General features: G+C 31.5%; 35 non-coding genes across 35 annotated transcripts; all 35 read left to right on the top strand.

Moving 5' to 3' along the window:
* The first annotated feature begins 32 nt into the window (after positions 1-32).
* TRNAT-CGU (transfer RNA threonine (anticodon CGU)) lies at positions 33-105 on the top strand. Its single transcript has one exon. It is a non-coding gene; the product is annotated as a tRNA-Thr (tRNA).
* Positions 106-535: 430 nt separating this feature from the next.
* TRNAT-AGU (transfer RNA threonine (anticodon AGU)) lies at positions 536-609 on the top strand. The gene has a single exon. It is a non-coding gene; the product is annotated as a tRNA-Thr (tRNA).
* Positions 610-1,046: 437 nt separating this feature from the next.
* On the top strand, positions 1,047-1,119 carry TRNAT-CGU (transfer RNA threonine (anticodon CGU)). Its single transcript has one exon. It is a non-coding gene; the product is annotated as a tRNA-Thr (tRNA).
* Positions 1,120-1,549: 430 nt separating this feature from the next.
* TRNAT-AGU (transfer RNA threonine (anticodon AGU)) lies at positions 1,550-1,623 on the top strand. Its single transcript has one exon. It is a non-coding gene; the product is annotated as a tRNA-Thr (tRNA).
* Positions 1,624-2,058: 435 nt separating this feature from the next.
* TRNAT-CGU (transfer RNA threonine (anticodon CGU)) lies at positions 2,059-2,131 on the top strand. Its single transcript has one exon. It is a non-coding gene; the product is annotated as a tRNA-Thr (tRNA).
* Positions 2,132-2,562: 431 nt separating this feature from the next.
* TRNAT-AGU (transfer RNA threonine (anticodon AGU)) lies at positions 2,563-2,636 on the top strand. The gene has a single exon. It is a non-coding gene; the product is annotated as a tRNA-Thr (tRNA).
* Positions 2,637-3,071: 435 nt separating this feature from the next.
* Positions 3,072-3,144, top strand: TRNAT-CGU (transfer RNA threonine (anticodon CGU)). Its single transcript has one exon. It is a non-coding gene; the product is annotated as a tRNA-Thr (tRNA).
* Positions 3,145-4,088: 944 nt separating this feature from the next.
* Positions 4,089-4,161, top strand: TRNAT-CGU (transfer RNA threonine (anticodon CGU)). Its single transcript has one exon. It is a non-coding gene; the product is annotated as a tRNA-Thr (tRNA).
* A 431-nt stretch (positions 4,162-4,592) lies between these two features.
* TRNAT-AGU (transfer RNA threonine (anticodon AGU)) lies at positions 4,593-4,666 on the top strand. The gene has a single exon. It is a non-coding gene; the product is annotated as a tRNA-Thr (tRNA).
* A 437-nt stretch (positions 4,667-5,103) lies between these two features.
* TRNAM-CAU (transfer RNA methionine (anticodon CAU)) lies at positions 5,104-5,176 on the top strand. The gene has a single exon. It is a non-coding gene; the product is annotated as a tRNA-Met (tRNA).
* A 463-nt stretch (positions 5,177-5,639) lies between these two features.
* TRNAT-AGU (transfer RNA threonine (anticodon AGU)) lies at positions 5,640-5,713 on the top strand. Its single transcript has one exon. It is a non-coding gene; the product is annotated as a tRNA-Thr (tRNA).
* A 437-nt stretch (positions 5,714-6,150) lies between these two features.
* On the top strand, positions 6,151-6,223 carry TRNAT-CGU (transfer RNA threonine (anticodon CGU)). Its single transcript has one exon. It is a non-coding gene; the product is annotated as a tRNA-Thr (tRNA).
* Positions 6,224-6,654: 431 nt separating this feature from the next.
* On the top strand, positions 6,655-6,728 carry TRNAT-AGU (transfer RNA threonine (anticodon AGU)). Its single transcript has one exon. It is a non-coding gene; the product is annotated as a tRNA-Thr (tRNA).
* Positions 6,729-7,163: 435 nt separating this feature from the next.
* Positions 7,164-7,236, top strand: TRNAT-CGU (transfer RNA threonine (anticodon CGU)). Its single transcript has one exon. It is a non-coding gene; the product is annotated as a tRNA-Thr (tRNA).
* An 862-nt stretch (positions 7,237-8,098) lies between these two features.
* Positions 8,099-8,171, top strand: TRNAT-CGU (transfer RNA threonine (anticodon CGU)). Its single transcript has one exon. It is a non-coding gene; the product is annotated as a tRNA-Thr (tRNA).
* A 430-nt stretch (positions 8,172-8,601) lies between these two features.
* TRNAT-AGU (transfer RNA threonine (anticodon AGU)) lies at positions 8,602-8,675 on the top strand. The gene has a single exon. It is a non-coding gene; the product is annotated as a tRNA-Thr (tRNA).
* Positions 8,676-9,112: 437 nt separating this feature from the next.
* On the top strand, positions 9,113-9,185 carry TRNAT-CGU (transfer RNA threonine (anticodon CGU)). Its single transcript has one exon. It is a non-coding gene; the product is annotated as a tRNA-Thr (tRNA).
* A 431-nt stretch (positions 9,186-9,616) lies between these two features.
* Positions 9,617-9,690, top strand: TRNAT-AGU (transfer RNA threonine (anticodon AGU)). The gene has a single exon. It is a non-coding gene; the product is annotated as a tRNA-Thr (tRNA).
* Positions 9,691-10,127: 437 nt separating this feature from the next.
* TRNAM-CAU (transfer RNA methionine (anticodon CAU)) lies at positions 10,128-10,200 on the top strand. The gene has a single exon. It is a non-coding gene; the product is annotated as a tRNA-Met (tRNA).
* Positions 10,201-10,631: 431 nt separating this feature from the next.
* On the top strand, positions 10,632-10,705 carry TRNAT-AGU (transfer RNA threonine (anticodon AGU)). The gene has a single exon. It is a non-coding gene; the product is annotated as a tRNA-Thr (tRNA).
* A 433-nt stretch (positions 10,706-11,138) lies between these two features.
* Positions 11,139-11,211, top strand: TRNAT-CGU (transfer RNA threonine (anticodon CGU)). The gene has a single exon. It is a non-coding gene; the product is annotated as a tRNA-Thr (tRNA).
* Positions 11,212-11,642: 431 nt separating this feature from the next.
* On the top strand, positions 11,643-11,716 carry TRNAT-AGU (transfer RNA threonine (anticodon AGU)). Its single transcript has one exon. It is a non-coding gene; the product is annotated as a tRNA-Thr (tRNA).
* A 437-nt stretch (positions 11,717-12,153) lies between these two features.
* On the top strand, positions 12,154-12,226 carry TRNAT-CGU (transfer RNA threonine (anticodon CGU)). The gene has a single exon. It is a non-coding gene; the product is annotated as a tRNA-Thr (tRNA).
* Positions 12,227-12,655: 429 nt separating this feature from the next.
* On the top strand, positions 12,656-12,731 carry TRNAT-AGU (transfer RNA threonine (anticodon AGU)). The gene has a single exon. It is a non-coding gene; the product is annotated as a tRNA-Thr (tRNA).
* Positions 12,732-13,166: 435 nt separating this feature from the next.
* Positions 13,167-13,239, top strand: TRNAT-CGU (transfer RNA threonine (anticodon CGU)). Its single transcript has one exon. It is a non-coding gene; the product is annotated as a tRNA-Thr (tRNA).
* Positions 13,240-13,670: 431 nt separating this feature from the next.
* Positions 13,671-13,744, top strand: TRNAT-AGU (transfer RNA threonine (anticodon AGU)). Its single transcript has one exon. It is a non-coding gene; the product is annotated as a tRNA-Thr (tRNA).
* Positions 13,745-14,685: 941 nt separating this feature from the next.
* TRNAT-AGU (transfer RNA threonine (anticodon AGU)) lies at positions 14,686-14,759 on the top strand. The gene has a single exon. It is a non-coding gene; the product is annotated as a tRNA-Thr (tRNA).
* A 435-nt stretch (positions 14,760-15,194) lies between these two features.
* On the top strand, positions 15,195-15,267 carry TRNAT-CGU (transfer RNA threonine (anticodon CGU)). Its single transcript has one exon. It is a non-coding gene; the product is annotated as a tRNA-Thr (tRNA).
* A 431-nt stretch (positions 15,268-15,698) lies between these two features.
* On the top strand, positions 15,699-15,772 carry TRNAT-AGU (transfer RNA threonine (anticodon AGU)). The gene has a single exon. It is a non-coding gene; the product is annotated as a tRNA-Thr (tRNA).
* Positions 15,773-16,209: 437 nt separating this feature from the next.
* Positions 16,210-16,282, top strand: TRNAT-CGU (transfer RNA threonine (anticodon CGU)). The gene has a single exon. It is a non-coding gene; the product is annotated as a tRNA-Thr (tRNA).
* A 1,798-nt stretch (positions 16,283-18,080) lies between these two features.
* TRNAT-CGU (transfer RNA threonine (anticodon CGU)) lies at positions 18,081-18,153 on the top strand. The gene has a single exon. It is a non-coding gene; the product is annotated as a tRNA-Thr (tRNA).
* Positions 18,154-19,095: 942 nt separating this feature from the next.
* TRNAT-CGU (transfer RNA threonine (anticodon CGU)) lies at positions 19,096-19,165 on the top strand. The gene has a single exon. It is a non-coding gene; the product is annotated as a tRNA-Thr (tRNA).
* Positions 19,166-19,596: 431 nt separating this feature from the next.
* On the top strand, positions 19,597-19,670 carry TRNAT-AGU (transfer RNA threonine (anticodon AGU)). The gene has a single exon. It is a non-coding gene; the product is annotated as a tRNA-Thr (tRNA).
* Positions 19,671-20,105: 435 nt separating this feature from the next.
* TRNAT-CGU (transfer RNA threonine (anticodon CGU)) lies at positions 20,106-20,178 on the top strand. The gene has a single exon. It is a non-coding gene; the product is annotated as a tRNA-Thr (tRNA).
* A 430-nt stretch (positions 20,179-20,608) lies between these two features.
* On the top strand, positions 20,609-20,682 carry TRNAT-AGU (transfer RNA threonine (anticodon AGU)). The gene has a single exon. It is a non-coding gene; the product is annotated as a tRNA-Thr (tRNA).
* The last annotated feature ends 884 nt before the right edge of the window (positions 20,683-21,566 follow it).

Below are 21,566 nucleotides of genomic sequence, written 5' to 3'. Positions count from 1 at the left end.
GATTATTTATGTATTTTTTTGTTATTGACGTTGGTGGTGTGGCTTAGTGGTTAAAGCGCCTGTCTCGTAAACAGGAAATGCTGAGTTCAAATCTCAGCAGCACCTATCTGTTTTCTCCATGCTTTAGGAATATTTTTCATCAAACAAATGTTTAATACAATTTAAGAATAAACGTCTGGTTCTATGAACTTTAGAATAAGTTATCATAAAATGAAATAAAATACTTGGCATTGTGAAGATTTTTATAGGAATGCATTGACTGAAATATCGAAAAGTAAATAACAAAGAACAAGATAGAGCCATATGATCACTCTATTGTTGAGTTCAACTAATCCACTCTTCGGCAAGGTATATTTAAAAATTCTATGAATAGGGTAAACTTCAAATTAGAGAGGTGTTTTTGAATAAGTGAAGCTTCTTCATCTAAAGTGTTTGAGTAGAGAAGTCTGTGAACTTATAAAAGAATATGAAAGTGAAAAAGCAATATTCTCTTGAACACCATAAAGAAAAGTCTTTCAAAGTAAAGACTCAAGAGGGTGCTGTGGCTTAGCTGGTTAAAGCACCTGTCTAGTAAACAGGAGATCCTGAGTTCAACTCTCAGCAGCGCCTTGCTTTTCTCTTTATTATATAACAAATCAATTTCATTAGGTACTGTTCTGATACAATTAAAATATAAAAGCCGGATTCATCTTACTGTTGAACAGATCATCTTCAACCTCATAAAAGCCAAAGTATTTTCAAGATTATAGAGTGAATACTGTTATTGCAAAATAAAATAAGACATATCTATGAGAAAGACGTAGATGACATTACTACCTCGATTTCAGCTATATTAATGCCTTCATGACAAAAAAATGTAATGTATTCAAGAAATAACATTGGGTTTTATAAGAGTACCTGTTTATTAAAACATAATAATACTTGTTTAGTGATTGAGTATCTTTTTGTGTTTAGGGTTACAGTACATGCAAAGGAGAATTTATAGCAGGAAACAAAATTTCATCATCAACAATAGATTATTTATGTATTTTTTTGTTATTGACGTTGGTGGTGTGGCTTAGTGGTTAAAGCGCCTGTCTCGTAAACAGGAAATGCTGAGTTCAAATCTCAGCAGCACCTATCTGTTTTCTCCATGCTTTAGGAATATTTTTCATCAAACAAATGTTTAATACAATTTAAGAATAAACGTCTGGTTCTATGAACTTTAGAATAAGTTATCATAAAATGAAATAAAATACTTGGCATTGTGAAGATTTTTATAGGCATGCATTGACTGAAATATCGAAAAGTAAATAACAAAGAACAAGATAGAGCCGTATGATCACTCTATTGTTGAGTTCAACTAATCCACTCTTCGGCAAGGTATATTTAAAAATTCTATGAATAGGGTAAACTTCAAATTGGAGAGGTGTTTTGGAATAAGTGAAGCTTCTTCATCTAAAGTGTTTGAGTAGAGAAGTCTGTGAACTGATAAAAGAATATGAAAGTGAAAAAGCAATATTCTCTTGAACACCATAAAGAAAAGTCTTTCAAAGTAAAGACTCAAGGGGGTGCTGCGGCTTAGCTGGTTAAAGCACCTGTCTAGTAAACAGGAGATCCTGAGTTCAACTCTCAGCAGCGCCTTGCTTTTCTCCTTGTTATATAACAAATCAATTTCATTAGGTCCTATTCTGATACAATTAAAATATAAAAGTCTGATTCATCTTACTGTTGAACAGATCATCTTAAACCTCATAAAAACCAAAGTATTTTCAAGATTATAGAGTGAATACTGTTGTTGCAAAAAAAAAAAGACATATCTATGAGAAAGACGTATATGACATTACTACCTCGATTTGAGCTATATTAATGCCTTCATGAAAAAAAAATATAATGTATTCAAGAAATAACATTGGGTTTTATAAGAGTACCTGTTTATTAAAACATATTAATACTTGTTTAGTGATTGAGTATCTTTTTGTGTTTAAGATTACAGTACATATAAAGAAGAATTTATAGCAGGAAACAAAATTTCATCATCAGCAGTAGATTATTTATGTATTTTTTGCTATTGACGTTGGTGCTGTGGCTTAGTGGTTAAAGCGCCTGTCTCGTAAACAGGAAATCCTGAGTTCAAATCTCAATAGCACCTAACTGTTTTCTCCATGCTTTAGGAATATTTTTCATCAAACGAGTATTGAATACATTTTAAGAATTAAACGTCTGGTTCTATGAACTTTAGAATAAGTTATCATAAAATGAAATAAAATACTTGGTATTGTGAAGATTTTTATAGGAATGCATTGACTGAAATATCGAAAAGTAAATGACAAAGAACAAGATAGAGCCGTATGATCACTCTATTGTTGAGTTCAACTAATCCACTCTTCGGCAAGGTATATTTTAAAATTCTATGAATAGGGTAAACTTCAAATTAGAGAGGTGTTTTTGAATAAGTGAAGCGTCTTCATCTAAAGTGTTTGAGTAGAGAAGTCTGTGAACTTATAAAAGAATATGAAAGTGAAAAAGCAATATTCTCTTGAACACCATAAAGAAAAGTCTTTCAAATTTAAGACTCAAGGGGGTGCTGTGGCTTAGCTGGTTAAAGCGCCTGTCTAGTAAACAGGAGATCCTGAGTTCAACTCTCAGCAGCACCTTGCTTTTCTCTTTGTTATATAACAAATCAATTTCATTAGGTCCTATTCTGATACAATTAAAATATAAAAGTCTGATTCATCTTTCTGTTGAACAGATCATCTTAAACCTCATAAACACCAAAGTATTTTCAAGATTATAGAGTAAATACTGTTATTGCAAAATAAAAAAAGACATATCTATGAGAAAGACGTAGATGACATTACTACCTCGATTTGAGCTATATTAATGCCTTCATGATTTTTTTTTTAATGTATTCAAGAAATAACATTGGGTTTTATAAGAGTACCAGTTTATTAAAACATGTTAATACTTGTTTAGTGATTGAGTATCTTTTTGTGTTTAAGATTACAGTACATATAAAGAAGAATTTATAGCAGGAAACAAAATGTCATCATCAGCAGTAGATTATTTATGTATTTTTTGCTATCGACGTTGGTGCTGTGGCTTAGTGGTTAAAGCACCTGTCTCGTAAACAGGAAATCCTGAGTTCAAATCTCAGTAGCACCTAACTGTTTTCTCCATGCTTTAGGAATATTTTTCATCAAACAAGTATTGAATACATTTTAGGAATTAAACGTCTGGTTCTATGAACTTTAGAATAAGTTATCATAAAATTAAATAAAATACTTGGTATTGTGAAGATTTTTATAGGAATGCATTGACTGAAATATCGAAAAGTAAATGACAAAGAACATGATAGAGCCGTATGATCACTCTATTTTTGAGTTCAACTAATCCACTCTTCGGCAAGGTATATTTTAAAATTCTATGAATAGGGTAAACTTCAAATTAGAGAGATGTTTTTGAATAAGTGAAGCGTCTTCATCTAAAGTGTTTGAGTAGAGAAGTCTGTGAACTTATAAAAGAATATGAAAGTGAAAAAGCAATATTCTCTTGAACACCATAAAGAAAAGTCTTTCAAAGTTAAGACTCAAGGGGGTGCTGTGGCTTAGCTGGTTAAAGCGCCTGTCTAGTAAACAGGAGATGGTGAGTTCAACTCTCAGCAGCTCCTTGCTTTTCTCTTTATTATATAACAAATCAATTTCATTAGGTACTATTCTGATACAATTAAAATATAAAAGTCTGATTCATCTTACTGTTGAACAGATCATCTTCAACCTCATAAAAGCCAAAGTATTTTCAAGATTATAAAGTGAGTACTGTTATTGCAAAATAAAAAAAGACATATGTATGAGAAAGACGTAGATGACATTACTACCTCGATTTGAGCTATATTAATGCCTTCATGAAAAAAATTTTTTTTAATGTATTCAAGAGATAACATTGGGTTTTATAAGAGTACCTGTTTATTAAAACATAATAATACTTGTTTAGTGATTGAGTATCTTTTTGTGTTTAGGGTTACAGTACATATAAAGAAGAATTTATAGCAGGAAACAAAATTTCATCATCAATAATAGATTATTTATGTATTTTTTGTTATTGACGCTGGTGCTGTGGCTTAGTGGTTAAAGCGCCTGTCTCGTAAACAGGAAATCCTGAGTTCAAATCTCAGTAGCACCTAACTGTTTTCTCCATGCTTTAGGAATATTTTTCATCAAACAAGTGTTAAATACATTTTAAGAATTAAACTTCTGGTTCTATGAAAATTAGAATAAGATATCATAAAATGAAATAAAATACTTGGTATTGTGAAGATTTTTATAGGAATGCATTGACTGAAATATCGAAAAGTAAATGACAAAGAACAAGATAGAGCCGTATGATCACTCTATTGTTGAGTTCAACTAATCCACTCTTCGGCAAGGTATATTTTAAAATTCTATGAATAGGGTAAACTTCAAATTAGAGAGGTGTTTTTGAATAAGTGAAGCGTCTTCATCTAAAGTGTTTGAGTAGAGAAGTCTGTGAACTTATAAAAGAATATGAAAGTGAAAAAGCAATATTCTCTTGAACACCATAAAGAAAAGTATTTCAAAGTTAAGACTCAAGGGGGTGCTGTGGCTTAGCTGGTTAAAGCGCCTGTCTAGTAAACAAGAGATCCTGAGTTCAACTCTCAGCAGCGCCTTGCTTTTCTCTTTGTTATATAACAAATCAATTTCATTAGGTCCTATTCTGATACAATTAAAATATAAAAGTCTGATTCATCTTTCTGTTGAACAGATCATCTTAAACCTCATAAAAACCAAAGTATTTTCAAGATTATAGAGTAAATACTGTTATTGCAAAATAAAAAAAGACATATCTATGAGAAAGACGTATATGACATTACTACCTCGATTTGAGCTATATTAATGCCTTCATGAAAAAAAATATATAATGTATTCAAGAAATAACATTGGGTTTTATAAGAGTACCTGTTTATTAAAACATATTAATACTTGTTTAGTGATTGAGTATCTTTTTGTGTTTAAGATTACAGTACATATAAAGAAGAATTTATAGCAGGAAACAAAATTTCATCATCAGCAGTAGATTATTTATGTATTTTTTGCTATTGACGTTGGTGCTGTGGCTTAGTGGTTAAAGCGCCTGTCTCATAAACAGGAAATCCTGAGTTCAAATCTCAATAGCACCTAACTGTTTTCTCCATGCTTTAGGAATATTTTTCATCAAACGAGTATTGAATACATTTTAAGAATTAAACGTCTGGTTCTATCAACTTTAGAATAAGTTATCTTAGTTAATTTATATTAGTTAATAAGTTTTTATTTAAATGAAATAAAATACTTGGTATTGTGAAGATTTTCATAGGAATGCATTGACTGAAATATCGAAAAGTAAATGACAAAGAACAAGATAGAGCCGTATGATCACTCTATTGTTGAGTTCAACTAATCCACTCTTTGGCAAGGTATATTTTAAAATTCTATGAATAGGGTAAACTTCAAATTAGAGAGGTGTTTTTGAATAAGTGAAGCGTCTTCATCTAAAGTGTTTGAGTAGAGAAGTCTGTGAACTTATAAAAGAATATGAAAGTGAAAAAGCAATATTCTCTTGAACACCATAAAGAAAAGTCTTTCAAATTTAAGACTCAAGGGGGTGCTGTGGCTTAGCTGGTTAAAGCGCCTGTCTAGTAAACAGGAGATCCTGAGTTCAACTCTCAGCAGCGCCTTGCTTTTCTCTTTGTTATATAACAAATCAATTTCATTAGGTCCTATTCTGATACAATTAAAATATAAAAGTGTGATTCATCTTTCTGTTGAACAGATCATCTTAAACCTCATAAAAACCAAAGTATTTTCAAGATTATAGAGTAAATACTGTTATTGCAAAATAAAAAAAGACATATCTATGAGAAAGACGTAGATGACATTACTACCTCGATTTGAGCTATATTAATGCCTTCATGAAAAAAAAAATTTAATGTATTCAAGAGATAACATTGGGTTTTATAAGAGTACCTGTTTATTAAAACATAATAATACTTGTTTAGTGATTGAGTATCTTTTTGTGTTTAGGGTTACAGTACATATAAAGAAGAATTTATAGCAGGAAACAAAATTTCATCATCAACAGTAGATTATTTATGTATTTTTTGTTATTGACGTTGGTACTGTGGCTTAGTGGTTAAAGCGCCTGTCTCGTAAACAGGAAATGCTGAGTTCAAATCTCAGTAGCACCTAACTGTTTTCTCCATGCTTTAGGAATATTTTTCATCAAACAAGTGTTAAATGCATTTTAAGAATTAAACATCTGGTTCTATGAAAATTAGAATAAGTTATCATAAAATGAAATAAAATACTTGGTATTGTGAAGATTTTTATAGGAATGCATTGACTGAAATATCGAAAAGTAAATGACAAAGAACAAGATAGAGCCGTATGATCACTCTATTGTTGAGTACAACTAAGCCACTCTTCGGCAAGGTATATTTTAAAATTCTATGAATAGGGAAAACTTCAAATTAGAGAGGTGTTTTTGAATAAGTGAAGCGTCTTCATCTAAAGTGTTTGAGTAGAGAAGTCTGTGAACTTATAAAAGAATATGAAAGTGAAAAAGCAATATTCACTTGAACACAATAAAGAAAAGTCTTTCAAAGCTAAGACTCAAGGGGGTGCTGTGGCTTAGCTGGTTAAAGCACCTGTCTAGTAAACAGGAGATCCTGAGTTCAACTCTCAGCAGCGCCTTGCTTTTCTCTTTATTATATAACAAATCAATTTCATTAGGTACTATTCTGATACAATTAAAATATAAAAGTCGGATTCATCTTACTGTTGAACAGATCATCTTCAACCTCATAAAAGCCAAAGTATTTTCAAGATTATAGAGTGAATACTGTTATTGCAAAATAAAATAAGAAATATCTATGAGAAAGACGTAGATGACATTACTACCTCGATTTCAGCTATATTAATGCCTTCATGAAAAAAAATGTAATGTATTCAAGAAATAACATTGGGTTTTATAAGAGTACCTGTTTATTAAAACATAATAATACTTGTTTAGTGATTGAGTATCTTTTTGTGTTTAGGGTTACAGTACATACAAAGGAGAATTTATAGCAGGAAACAAAATTTCATCATCAACAATAGATTATTTATGTATTTTTTGTTATTGACGTTGGTGCTGTGGCTTAGTGGTTAAAGCGCCTGTCTCGTAAACAGGAAATCCTGAGTTCAAATCTCAGTAGCACCTAACTGTTTTCTCCATGCTTTAGGAATATTTTTCATCAAACAAGTGTTAAATACATTTTAAGAATTAAACGTCTGGTTCTATGAAAATTAGAATAAGTTATCATAAAATGAAATAAAATACTTGGTATTGTGAAGATTTTTATAGGAATACATTGACTGAAATATCGAAAAGTAAATGACAAAGAACAAGATAGAGCCGTATGATCACTCTATTGTTGAGTTCAACTAATCCACTCTTCGGCAAGGTATATTTTAAACTTTTATGAATAGGGTAAACTTCAAATTAGAGAGGTGTTTTTGAATAAGTGAAGCGTCTTCATCTAAAGTGTTTGAGTAGAGAAGTCTGTGAACTTATAAAAGAATATGAAAGTGAAAAAGCAATATTCTCTTGAACACCATAAAGAAAAGTCTTTCAAAGTTAAGACTCAAGGGGGTGCTGTGGCTTAGCTGGTTTCCAATTTCATTAGGTCCTATTCTGATACAATTAAAATATAAAAGTCTGATTCATCTTTCTGTTGAACAGATCATCTTAAACCTCATAAAAACCAAAGTATTTTCAAGATTATAGAGTAAATACTGTTATTGCAAAATAAAAAAAGACATATCTATGAGAAAGACGTAGATGACATTACTACCTCGATTTGAGCTATATTAATGCCTTCATGAAAAAAAATGTAATGTATTCAAGAAATAACATTGGGTTTTATAAGAGTACCAGTTTATTAAAACATATTAATACTTGTTTAGTGATTGAGTATCTTTTTGTGTTTAAGATTACAGTACATATAAAGAAGAATTTATAGCAGGAAACAAAATTTCATCATCAACAATAGATTATTTATGTATTTTTTGTTATTGAAGTTGGTGCTGTGGCTTAGTGGTTAAAGCGCCTGTCTCGTAAACAGGAAATTCTGAGTTCAAATCTCAGCAGCACCTAACTGTTTTCTCCATGCTTTAGGAATATCTTTCATCAAACAAATGTTGAATACAATTTAGGAATAAACGTCTGGTTCTATGAAAATTAGAATAAGTTATCATAAAATGAAATAAAATACTTGGTATTGTGAAGATTTTTATAGGAATGCATTTACTGAAATATCGAAAAGTAAATGACAAAGAACAAGATAGAGCCGTATGATCACTCTATTGTTGAGTTCAACTAATCCACTTTTCGGCAAGGTATATTTTAAAATTCTATGAATAGGGAAAACTTCAAATTAGAGAGGTGTTTTTGAATAAGTGAAGCGTCTTCATCTAAAGTGTTTGAGTAGAGAAGTCTGTGAACTTATAAAAGAATATGAAAGTGAAAAAGCAATATTCTCTTGAACACCATAAAGAAAAGTCTTTCAAAGTTAAGACTCAAGGGGGTGCTGTGGCTTAGCTGGTTAAAGCACCTGTCTAGTAAACAGGAGATCCTGAGTTCAACTCTCAGCAGCGCCTTGCTTTTCTCTTTATTATATAACAAATCAATTTCATTAGGTACTATTCTGATACAATTAAAATATAAAAGTCGGATTCATCTTACTGTTGAACAGATCATCTTCAACCTCATAAGAGCCAAAGTATTTTCAAGATTATAGAGTGAATACTGTTATTGCAAAATAAAATAAGACATATCTATGAGAAAGACGTAGATGACATTACTACCTCGATTTGAGCTATATTAATGCCTTCATGAAAAAAAAAATGTAATGTATTCAAGAGATAACATTGGGTTTTATAAGAGTACCTGTTTATTAAAACATAATAATACTTGTTTAGTGATTGAGTATCTTTTTGTGTTTAGGGTTACAGTACATATAAAGAAGAATTTATAGCAGGAAACAAAATTTCATCATCAACAATAGATTATTTATGTATTTTTTGTTATTGACGCTGGTGCTGTGGCTTAGTGGTTAAAGCGCCTGTCTCGTAAACAGGAAATCCTGAGTTCAAATCTCAGTAGCACCTAACTGTTTCCTCCATGCTTTAGGAATATTTTTCATCAAACAAGTGTTAAATACATTTTAAGAATTAAACTTCTGGTTCTATGAAAATTAGAATAAGTTATCATAAAATGAAATAAAATACTTGGTATTGTGAAGATTTTTATAGGAATGCATTGACTGAAATATCGAAAAGTAAATGACAAAGAACAAGATAGAGCCGTATGATCACTCTATTGTTGAGTTCAACTAATCCACTCTTCGGCAAGGTATATTTTAAAATTCTATGAATAGGGTAAACTTCAAATTAGAGAGGTGTTTTTGAATAAGTGAAGCGTCTTCATCTAAAGTGTTTGAGAAGAGAAGTCTGTGAACTTATAAAAGAATATGAAAGTGAAAAAGCAATATTCTCTTGAACACCATAAAGAAAAGTCTTTCAAAGTTAAGACTCAAGGGGGTGCTGTGGCTTAGCTGGTTAAAGCGCCTGTCTAGTAAACAAGAGATCCTGAGTTCAACTCTCAGCAGCGCCTTGCTTTTCTCTTTGTTATATAACAAATCAATTTCATTAGGTCCTATTCTGATACAATTAAAATATAAAAGTCTGATTCATCTTTCTGTTGAACAGATCATCTTAAACCTCATAAAAACCAAAGTATTTTCAAGATTATAGAGTAAATACTGTTATTGCAAAATAAAAAAAGACATATCTATGAGAAAGACGTATATGACATTACTACCTCGATTTGAGCTATATTAATGCCTTCATGAAAAAATAAATATAATGTATTCAAGAAATAACATTGGGTTTTATAAGAGTACCTGTTTATTAAAACATATTAATACTTGTTTAGTGATTGAGTATCTTTTTGTGTTTAAGATTACAGTACATATAAAGAAGAATTTATAGCAGGAAACAAAATTTCATCATCAGCAGTAGATTATTTATGTATTTTTTGCTATTGACGTTGGTGCTGTGGCTTAGTGGTTAAAGCGCCTGTCTCATAAACAGGAAATCCTGAGTTCAAATCTCAATAGCACCTAACTGTTTTCTCCATGCTTTAGGAATATTTTTCATCAAACGAGTATTGAATACATTTTAAGAATTAAACGTCTGGTTCTATGAACTTTAGAATAAGTTATCATAAAATGAAATAAAATACTTGGTATTGTGAAGATTTTTATAGGAATGCATTGACTGAAATATCGAAAAGTAAATGACAAAGAACAAGATAGAGCCGTATGATCACTCTATTGTTGAGTTCAACTAATCCACTCTTTGGCAAGGTATATTTTAAAATTCTATGAATAGGGTAAACTTCAAATTAGAGAGGTGTTTTTGAATAAGTGAAGCGTCTTCATCTAAAGTGTTTGAGTAGAGAAGTCTGTGAACTTATAAAAGAATATGAAAGTGAAAAAGCAATATTCTCTTGAACACCATAAAGAAAAGTCTTTCAAATTTAAGACTCAAGGGGGTGCTGTGGCTTAGCTGGTTAAAGCGCCTGTCTAGTAAACAGGAGATCCTGAGTTCAACTCTCAGCAGCGCCTTGCTTTTCTCTTTGTTATATAACAAATCAATTTCATTAGGTCCTATTCTGATACAATTAAAATATAAAAGTCTGATTCATCTTTCTGTTGAACAGATCATCTTAAACCTCATAAAAACCAAAGTATTTTCAAGATTATAGAGTAAATACTGTTATTGCAAAATAAAAAAAGACATATCTATGAGAAAGACGTAGATGACATTACTACCTCGATTTGAGCTATATTAATGCCTGCATGAATTTTTTTAATTTTTTCAAGAAATAACATTGGGTTTCATAAGAGTACCAGTTTATTAAAACATGTTAATACTTGTTTAGTGATTGAGTATCTTTTTGTGTTTAAGATTACAGTACATATAAAGAAGAATTTATAGGAGGAAACAAAATGTCATCATCAGCAGTAGATTATTTATGTATTTTTTGCTATTGACGTTGGTGCTGTGGCTTAGTGGTTAAAGCGCCTGTCTCGTAAACAGGACATCCTGAGTTCAAATCTCAGTAGCACCTAACTGTTTTCTCCATGCTTTAGGAATATTTTTCATCAAACAAGTATTGAATACATTTTAGGAATTAAACGTCTGGTTCTATGAACTTTAGAATAAGTTATCATAAAATGAAATAAAATACTTGGTATTGTGAAGATTTTTATAGGAATGCATTGACTGAAATATCGAAAAGTAAATGAAAAAGAACATGATAGAGCCGTATGATCACTCTATTTTTGAGTTCAACTAATCCACTCTTCGGCAAGGTATATTTTAAAATTCTATGAATAGGGTAAACTTCAAATTAGAGAGGTGTTTTTGAATAAGTAAAGCGTCTTCATCTAAAGTGTTTGAGTAGAGAAGTCTGTGAACTTATAAAAGAATATGAAAGTGAAAAAGCAATATTCTCTTGAACACCATAAAGAAAAGTCTTTCAAAGTTAAGACTCAAGGGGGTGCTGTGGCTTAGCTGGTTAAAGCGCCTGTCTAGTAAACAGGAGATGCTGAGTTCAACTCTCAGCAGCGCCTTGCTTTTCTCTTTATTATATAACAAATCAATTTCATTAGGTACTATTCTGATACAATTAAAATATAAAAGTCTGATTCATCTTACTGTTGAACAGATCATCTTCAACCTCATAAAAGCCAAAGTATTTTCAAGATTATAGAGTGAATACTCTTATTGCAAAATAAAAAAAGACATATGTATGAGAAAGACGTAGATGACATTACTACCTCGATTTGAGCTATATTAATGCCTTCATGAAAAAAAAAATGTAATGTATTCAGGAGATACCATTGGGTTTTATAAGAGTACCTGTTTATTAAAACATAATAATACTTGTTTAGTGATTGAGTATCTTTTTGTGTTTAGGGTTACAGTACATATAAAGAAGAATTTATAGCAGGAAACAAAATTTCATCATCAACAGTAGATTATTTATGTATTTTTTGTTATTGACGTTGGTACTGTGGCTTAGTGGTTAAAGCGCCTGTCTCGTAAACAGGAAATCCTGAGTTCAAATCTCAGTAGCACCTAACTGTTTTCTCCATGCTTTAGGAATATTTTTCATCAAACAAGTGTTAAATGCATTTTAAGAATTAAACATCTGGTTCTATGAAAATTAGAATAAGTTATCATAAAATGCAATAAAATACTTGGTATTGTGAAGATTTTTATAGGAATGCATTGACTGAAATATCGAAAAGTAAATGACAAAGAACAAGATAGAGCCGTATGATCACTCTATTGTTGAGTTCAACTAATCCACTCTTCGGCAAGGTATATTTTAAAATTCTATGAATAGGGAAAACTTCAAATTAGAGAGGTGTTTTTGAATAAGTGAAGCGTCTTCATCTAAAGTGTTTGAGTAGAGAAGTCTGTGAACTTATAAAAGAATATGAAAGTGAAAAAGCAATATTCTCTTGAACACCATAAAGAAAAGTCTTTCAAAGTTAAGACTCAAGGGTGTGCTGTGGCTTAGCTGGTTAAAGCACCTGTCTAGTAAACAGGAGATCCTGAGTTCAACTCTCAGCAGCGCCTTGCTTTTCTCTTTATTATATAACAAATCAATTTCATTAGGTACTATTCTGATACAATTAAAATATAAAAGTCGGATTCATCTTACTGTTGAACAGATCATCTTCAACCTCATAAAAGCCAAAGTATTTTCAAGATTATAGAGTGAATACTGTTATTGCAAAATAAAATAAGACATATCTATGAGAAAGACGTAGATGACATTACTACCTCGATTTGAGCTATATTAATGCCTTCATGAAAAAAAATGTAATGTATTCAAGAAATAACATTGGGTTTTATAAGAGTACCTGTTTATTAAAACATAATAATACTTGTTTAGTGATTGAGTATCTTTTTGTGTTTAGGGTTACAGTACATATAAAGAAGAATTTATAGCAGGAAACAAAATTTCATCATCAACAATAGATTATTTATGTATTTTTTGTCATTGACGTTGGTGCTGTGGCTTAGTGGTTAAAGCGCCTGTCTCGTAAACAGGAAATCCTGAGTTCAAATCTCAGTAGCACCTAACTGTTTTCTCCATGCTTTAGGAATATTTTTCATCAAACAAGTGTTAAATGCATTTTAAGAATTAAACAACTGGTTCTATGAAAATTAGAATAAGTTATCATAAAATGAAATAAAATACTTGGTATTGTGAAGATTTTTATAGGAATGCATTGATTGAAATATCGAGAAGTAAATTACAAAGAACAAGATAGAACCGTATGATCACTCTATTGTTGAGTACAACTAATCCACTCTTCGGCAAGGTATATTTTAAAATTCTATGAATAGGGAAAACTTCAAATTAGAGAGGTGTTTTTGAATAAGTGAAGCGTCTTCATCTAAAGTGTTTGAGTAGAGAAGTCTGTGAACTTATAAAAGAATATGAAAGTGAACAAGCAATATTCTCTTGAACACAATAAAGAAAAGTCTTTCAAAGTTAAGACTCAAGGGGGTGCTGTGGCTTAGCTGGTTAAAGCACCTGTCTAGTAAACAGGAGATCCTGAGTTCAACTCTCAGCAGTGCCTTGCTTTTATCTTTATTATATAACAAATCAATTTCATTAGGTACTATTCTGATACAATTAAAATATAAAAGTCGGATTCATCTTACTGTTGAACAGATCATCTTCAACCTCATAAAAGCCAAAGTATTTTCAAGATTATAGAGTGAATACTGTTATTGCAAAATAAAATAAGACATATCTATGAGAAAGACGTAGATGACATTACTACCTCGATTTGAGCTATATTAATGCCTTCATGAAAAAAAAAATATAATGTATTCAAGAAATAACATTGGGTTTTATAAGAGTACCTGTTTACTAAAACATATTAATACTTGTTTAGTGATTGAGTATCTTTTTGTGTTTAAGATTACAGTACATATAAAGAAGAATTTATAGCAGGAAACAAAATTTCATCATCAGCAGTAGATTATTTATGTATTTTTTGCTATTGACGTTGGTGCTGTGGCTTAGTAGTTAAAGCGCCTGTCTCATAAACAGGAAATCCTGAGTTCAAATCTCAATAGCACCTAACTGTTTTCTCCATGCTTTAGGAATATTTTTCATCAAACGAGTATTGAATACATTTTAAGAATTAAACGTCTGGTTCTATGAACTTTAGAATAAGTTATCATAAAATGAAATAAAATACTTGGTATTGTGAAGATTTTTATAGGAATGCATTGACTGAAATATCGAAAAGTAAATGATAAAGAACAAGATAGAGCCGTATGATCACTCTATTGTTGAGTTCAACTAATCCACTCTTTGGCAAGGTATATTTTAAAATTCTATGAATAGGGTAAACTTCAAATTAGAGAGGTGTTTTTGAATAAGTGAAGCGTCTTCATCTAAAGTGTTTGAGTAGAGAAGTCTGTGAACTTATAAAAGAATATGAAAGTGAAAAAGCAATATTCTCTTGAACACCATAAAGAAAAGTCTTTCAAATTTAAGACTCAAGGGGGTGCTGTGGCTTAGCTGGTTAAAGCGCCTGTCTAGTAAACAGGAGATCCTGAGTTCAACTCTCAGCAGCGCCTTGCTTTTCTCTTTGTTATATAACAAATCAATTTCATTAGGTCCTATTCTGATACAATTAAAATATAAAAGTCTGATTCATCTTTCTGTTGAACAGATCATCTTAAACCTCATAAAAACCAAAGTATTTTCAAGATTATAGAGTAAATACTGTTATTGCAAAATAAAAAAAGACATATCTATGAGAAAGACGTAGATGACATTACTACCTCGATTTGAGCTATATTAATGCCTGCATGAATTTTTTTTTAATTTTTTCAAGAAATAACATTTGGTTTTATAAGAGTACCAGTTTATTAAAACATGTTAATACTTGTTTAGTGATTGAGTATCTTTTTGTGTTTAAGATTACAGTACATATAAAGAAGAATTTATAGCAGGAAACAAAATGTCATCATCAGCAGTAGATTATTTATGTATTTTTTGCTATTGACGTTGGTGCTGTGGCTTAGTGGTTAAAGCGCCTGTCTCGTAAACAGGAAAGCCTGAGTTCAAATCTCAGTAGCACCTAACTGTTTTCTCCATGCTTTAGGAATATTTTTCATCAAACAAGTATTGAATACATTTTAGGAATTAAACGTCTGGTTCTATGAACTTTAGAATAAGTTATCATAAAATGAAATAAAATACTTGGTATTGTGAAGATTTTTATAGGAATGCATTGACTGAAATATCGAAAAGTAAATGACAAAGAACATGATAGAGCCGTATGATCACTCTATTTTTGAGTTCAACTAATCCACTCTTCGGCAAGGTATATTTTAAAATTCTATGAATAGGGTAAACTTCAAATTAGAGAGGTGTTTTTGAATAAGTGAAGCGTCTTCATCTAAAGTGTTTGAGTAGAGAAGTCTGTGAACTTATAAAAGAATATGAAAGTGAAAAAGCAATATTCTCTTGAACACCATAAAGAAAAGTCTTTCAAAGTTAAGACTCAAGGGGGTGCTGTGGCTTAGCTGGTTAAAGCGCCTGTCTAGTAAACAGGAGATGCTGAGTTCAACTCTCAGCAGCGCCTTGCTTTTCTCTTTATTATATAACAAATCAATTTCATTAGGTACTATTCTGATACAATTAAAATATAAAAGTCTGATTCATCTTACTGTTGAACAGATCATCTTCAACCTCATAAAAGCCAAAGTATTTTCAAGATTATAGAGTGAATACTCTTATTGCAAAATAAAAAAAGACATATGTATGAGAAAGACGTAGATGACATTACTACCTCGATTTGAGCTATATTAATGCCTTCATGAAAAAAAAAATGTAATGTATTCAAGAGATAACATTGGGTTTTATAAGAGTACCTGTTTATTAAAACATAATAATACTTGTTTAGTGATTGAGTATCTTTTTGTGTTTAGGGTTACAGTACATATAAAGAAGAATTTATAGCAGGAAACAAAATTTCATCATCAACAGTAGATTATTTATGTATTTTTTGTTATTGACGTTGGTACTGTGGCTTAGTGGTTAAAGCGCCTGTCTCGTAAACAGGAAATCCTGAGTTCAAATCTCAGTAGCACCTAACTGTTTTCTCCATGCTTTAGGAATATTTTTCATCAAACAAGTGTTAAATGCATTTTAAGAATTAAACATCTGGTTCTATGAAAATTAGAATAAGTTATCATAAAATGCAATAAAATACTTGGTATTGTGAAGATTTTTATAGGAATGCATTGACTGAAATATCGAAAAGTAAATGACAAAGAACAAGATAGAGCCGTATGATCACTCTATTGTTGAGTTCAACTAATCCACTCTTCGGCAAGGTATATTTTAAAATTCTATGAATAGGGAAAACTTCAAATTAGAGAGGTGTTTTTGAATAAGTGAAGCGTCTTCATCTAAAGTGTTTGAGTAGAGAAGTCTGTGAACTTATAAAAGAATATGAAAGTGAAAAAGCAATATTCTCTTGAACACCATAAAGAAAAGTCTTTCAAAGTTAAGACTCAAGGGGGTGCTGTGGCTTAGCTGGTTTCCAATTTCATGAGGTCCTATTCTGATACAATTAAAATATAAAAGTCTGATTCATCTTTCTGTTGAACAGATCATCTTAAACCTCATAAAAACCAAAGTATTTTCAAGATTATAGAGTAAATACTGTTATTGCAAAATAAAATAAGACATATCTATGAGAAAGACGTAGATGACATTACTACCTCGATTTGAGCTATATTAATGCCTTCATGAAAAAAAATGTAATGTATTCAAGAAATAACATTGGGTTTTATAAGAGTACCTGTTTATTAAAACATATTAATACTTGTTTAGTGATTGAGTATCTTTTTGTGTTTAAGATTACAGTACATATAAAGAAGAATTTATAGCAGGAAACACAATTTCATCATCAGCAGTAGATTATTTATGTATTTTTTGTTATTGACGTTGGTGCTGTGGCTTAGTGGTTAAAGCGACTGAGTTGTAAACAGGAAATCCTAAGTTCAAATCTCAGTAGCACCTAACTGTTTTCTACATGCTTTAGGAATATTTTGCATCAAACAAGTGTTAAATAAATTTTAAGAATTAAACGTCTGGTTCTATGAAAATTAGAATAAGTTATCATAAAATGAAATAAAATACTTGGTATTGTGAAGATTTTTATAGGAATGCATTGACTGAAATATTGAAAAGTAAATGACAAAGAACAAGATAGAGCCGTATGATCACTCTATTGTTGAGTTCAACTAATCCACTCTTCGGCAAGGTATATTTTAAAATTCTATGAATAGTGTAAACTTCAAATTAGAGAGGTGTTTTTGAATAAGTGAAGCGTCTTCATCTAAAGTGTTTGAGTAGAGAAGTCTGTGAACTTATAAAAGAATATGAAAGTGAAAAAGCAATATTCTCTTGAACACCATGAAGAAAAGTCTTTCAAAGTTAAGACTCAAGGGGGTGCTGTGGCTTAGCTGGTTTCCAATTTCATTAGGTCCTATTCTGATACAATTAAAATATAAAAGTCTGATTCATCTTTCTGTTGAACAGATCATCTTAAACCTCATAAAAACCAAAGTATTTTCAAGATTATAGAGTAAATACTGTTATTGCAAAATAAAAAAAGACATATCTATGAGAAAGACGTAGATGACATTACTACCACGATTTGAGCTATATTAATGCCTTCATGAAAAAAAAATGTAATGTATTCAAGAAATAACATTGGGTTTTATAAGAGTACCAGTTTATTAAAACATATTAATACTTGTTTAGTGATTGAGTATCTTTTTGTGTTTAAGATTACAGTACATATAAAGAAGAATTTATAGCAGGAAACAAAATTTCATCATCAACAATAGATTATTTATGTATTTTTTGTTATTGACGTTGGTGCTGTGGCTTAGTGGTTAAAGCCCCTGTCTCGTAAACAGGAAATTCTGAGTTCAAATCTCAGCAGCACCTAACTGTTTTCTCCATGCTTTAGGAATATCTTTCATCAAACAAATGTTGAATACAATTTAAGAATAAACGTCTGGTTCTATGAACTTTAGAATAAGTTATCATAAAATGAAATAAAATACTTGGCATTGTGAAGATTTTTATAGGAATGCATTGACTGAAATTTCGAAAAGTAAATGACAAAGAACAAGATAGAGCCGTATGAATACTCTATTGTTGAGTTCAACTAATCCACTCTTCGGCAAGGTATATTTTAAAATTCTATGAATAGGCTAAACTTCAAATTAGAGAGGTGTTTTTGAATAAGTGAAGCTTCTTCATCTAAAGTGTTTGAGAAGAGAAGTCTGTGAACTTATAAAAGAATATGAAAGTGAAAAAGCAATATTCTCTTGAACACCATAAAGAAAAGTCTTTCAAAGTAAAGCCTCAAGGGGGTGCTGTGGCTTAGCTGGTTAAAGCGCCTGTCTAGTAAACAGGAGATCCTAAGTTTAACTCTCAGCAGCGCCTTGCTTTTCTCTTTATTATATAACAAATCAATTTCATTAGGTACTATTCTGATACAATTAAAATATAAAAGTCGGATTCATCTTACTGTTGAACAGATCATCTTCAACCTCATAAAAGCCAAAGTATTTTCAAGATTATAAGTGAATACTGTTGTTGCAAAATAAAAAAGACATATCTATGAGAAAGACGTATATGACATTACTACCTCGATTTGAGCTATATTAATGCCTTCATGAAAAAAAAAATATAATGTATTCAAGAAATAACATTGGGTTTTATAAGAGTACCTGTTTATTAAAACATATTAATACTTTTTTAGTGATTGAGTATCTTTTTGTGTTTAAGATTACAGTACATATAAAGAAGAATTTATAGCAGGAAACAAAATTTCATCATCAGCAGTAGATTATTTATGTATTTTTTGCTATTGAAGTTGTTGATGTGGCTTAGTGGTTAAAGCGCCTGTCTCGTAAACAGGAAATCCTGAGTTCAAATCTCAGTAGCACCTAACTGTTTTCTCCATGCTTTAGGAATATTTTTCATCAAACAAGTATTGAATACATTTTAAGAATTAAACGTCTGGTTCTTTGAACTTTAGAATAAGTTATCATAAAATGAAATCAAATACTTGGCATTGTGAAGATTTTTATAGGAATGCATTGACTGAAATTTCGAAAAGTAAATGACAAAGAACAAGATAGAGCTGTATGATCACTCTATTGTTGAGTTCAACTAATCCACTCTTCGGCAAGGTATATTTTAAAATTCTATGAATAGGGTAAACTTCAAATTAGAGAGGTGTTTTTGAATAAGTGAAGCGTCTTCATCTAAAGTGTTTGAGTAGAGAAGTCTGTGAACTTATAAAAGAATATGAAAGTGAAAAAGCAATATTCTCTTGAACACCATAAAGAAAAGTCTTTCAAAATTAAGACTCAAGGGGGTGCTGTGGCTTAGCTGGTTAAAGCGCCTGTCTAGTAAACAGGAGATCCTGAGTTCAACTCTCAGCAGCGCCTTGCTTTTCTCTTTGTTATATAACAAATCAATTTCATTAGGTCCTATTCTGATACAATTAAAATATAAAAGTCTGATTCATCTTTCTGTTGAACAGATCATCTTAAACCTCATAAAAACCAAAGTATTTTCAAGATTATAGAGTAAATACTGTTATTGCAAAATAAAAAAAGACATATCTATGAGAAAGACGTAGATGACATTACTACCTCGATTTGAGCTATATTAATGCCTTCATGAAAAAAAATGTAATGTATTCAAGAAATAACATTGGGTTTTATAAGAGTACCAGTTTATTAAAACATATTAATACTTGTTTAGTGATTGAGTATCTTTTTGTGTTTAAGATTACAGTACATATAAAGAAGAATTTATAGCAGGAAACCAAATGTCATCATCTTGAATAGATTATTTATGTATTTTTTGTTATTGACGTTGGTGGTGTGGCTTAGTGGTTAAAGCACCTGTCTCGTAAACAGGAAATGCTGAGTTCAAATCTCAGCAGCACCTAACTGTTTTCTCCATGCTTTAGGAATATTTTTCATCAAACAAATGTTGAATACAATTTAAGAATAAACGTCTGGTTCTATGAACTTTAGAATAAGTTATCATAAAATGAAATAGTATACTTGGCATTGTGAAGATTTTTATAGGAATGCATTGACTGAAATATCGAAAAGTAAATGACAAAGAACAAGATAGAGCCGTATGATCACTCTATTGTTGAGTTCAACTAATCCACTATTTGGCAAGGTATATTTTAAAATTCTATGAATAGGGTAAACTTCAAATTAGAGAGGTGTTTTTGAATAAGTGAAGCTTCTTCATCTAAAGTGTTTGAGTAGAGAAGTCTGTGAACTTATAAAAGAATATGAAAGTGAAAAAGCAATATTCTCTTGAACACCATAAAGAAAAGTCTTTCAAAGTAAAGACTCAAGGGGGTGCTGTGGCTTAGCTGGTTAAAGCGCCTGTCTAGTAAACAGGAGATCCTGAGTTCAACTCTCAGCAGCGCCTTGCTTTTCTCTTTGTTATATAACAAATCAATTTCATTAGGTCCTATCCTGATACAATTAAAATATAAAAGTCTGATTCATCTTACTGTTGAACAGATCATCTTAAACCTCATAAAAACCAAAGTATTTTCAAGATTATATAGTGAATACTGTTGTTGCAAAATAAAAAAAGACATATCTATGAGAAAGACGTATATGACATTACTACCTCGATTTGAGCTATATTAACCCCTTTAGTGCTTCTGTCGGCCAATGGCCGTCAGAAGCACTACCTCCCTGGTGCTGCGCACGTCCATTGGACGTCACCAGGGAGGGTTGTAATTAATTATTTCCTGCCTCGCACCTGTTTTTTTTTTTATCATTTCTTTCCGTGGGGGAGACGTGGAAGGCTTTTAGCTTCATCGCCCGCCCCCCCTCCCGCCCATCTGTGACGTCAGCGCGCCACGAGGCGCTCTGACGTCACTGAGTTCCCCACCGGAGCCGAGGACAGCAGCAGGTAAGGCCGCGCTCGACTCCGAGGGGGAGATCTTTGTGAAAACAGCCTCCCCAGCTTTCAGGGAGGCCTCGTTTGAAAGGGGAGAATCTCCCCTTTCAAACGAGGCCTTCCTGAGAGGGTTTCCTGGCCGTGGATCGCAGCAGCGCTGCGATACACGGCCAGGAAACCCCACTAGACACCAGGGATGTCTTTGGGGGGGTCGGCCTTTGTGGTGACGGGTCGTCCCCCCCCCTGGGGGCACATTTTTTAATTATTTGTCTTTGCTTTCCCTGGGGGGGTGCGATCGACCCCCCAAAATGTTGATAATACGCAGTAAATAAAAAAAAAAAATGGCGGCGATATTTACAGGGGGTCGGTCCTTTTGATCAGTGGCCGACCCCCTCTGGGGG

Source organism: Lissotriton helveticus, chromosome 12 (assembly GCF_964261635.1).
Source record: "Lissotriton helveticus chromosome 12, aLisHel1.1, whole genome shotgun sequence".
NCBI classification, from domain to species: Eukaryota; Metazoa; Chordata; class Amphibia; order Caudata; family Salamandridae; genus Lissotriton; species Lissotriton helveticus.
The sequence above is the reverse complement of the archived record's forward strand: the minus strand, read 5'-3'. Positions and strand labels throughout refer to the sequence as shown.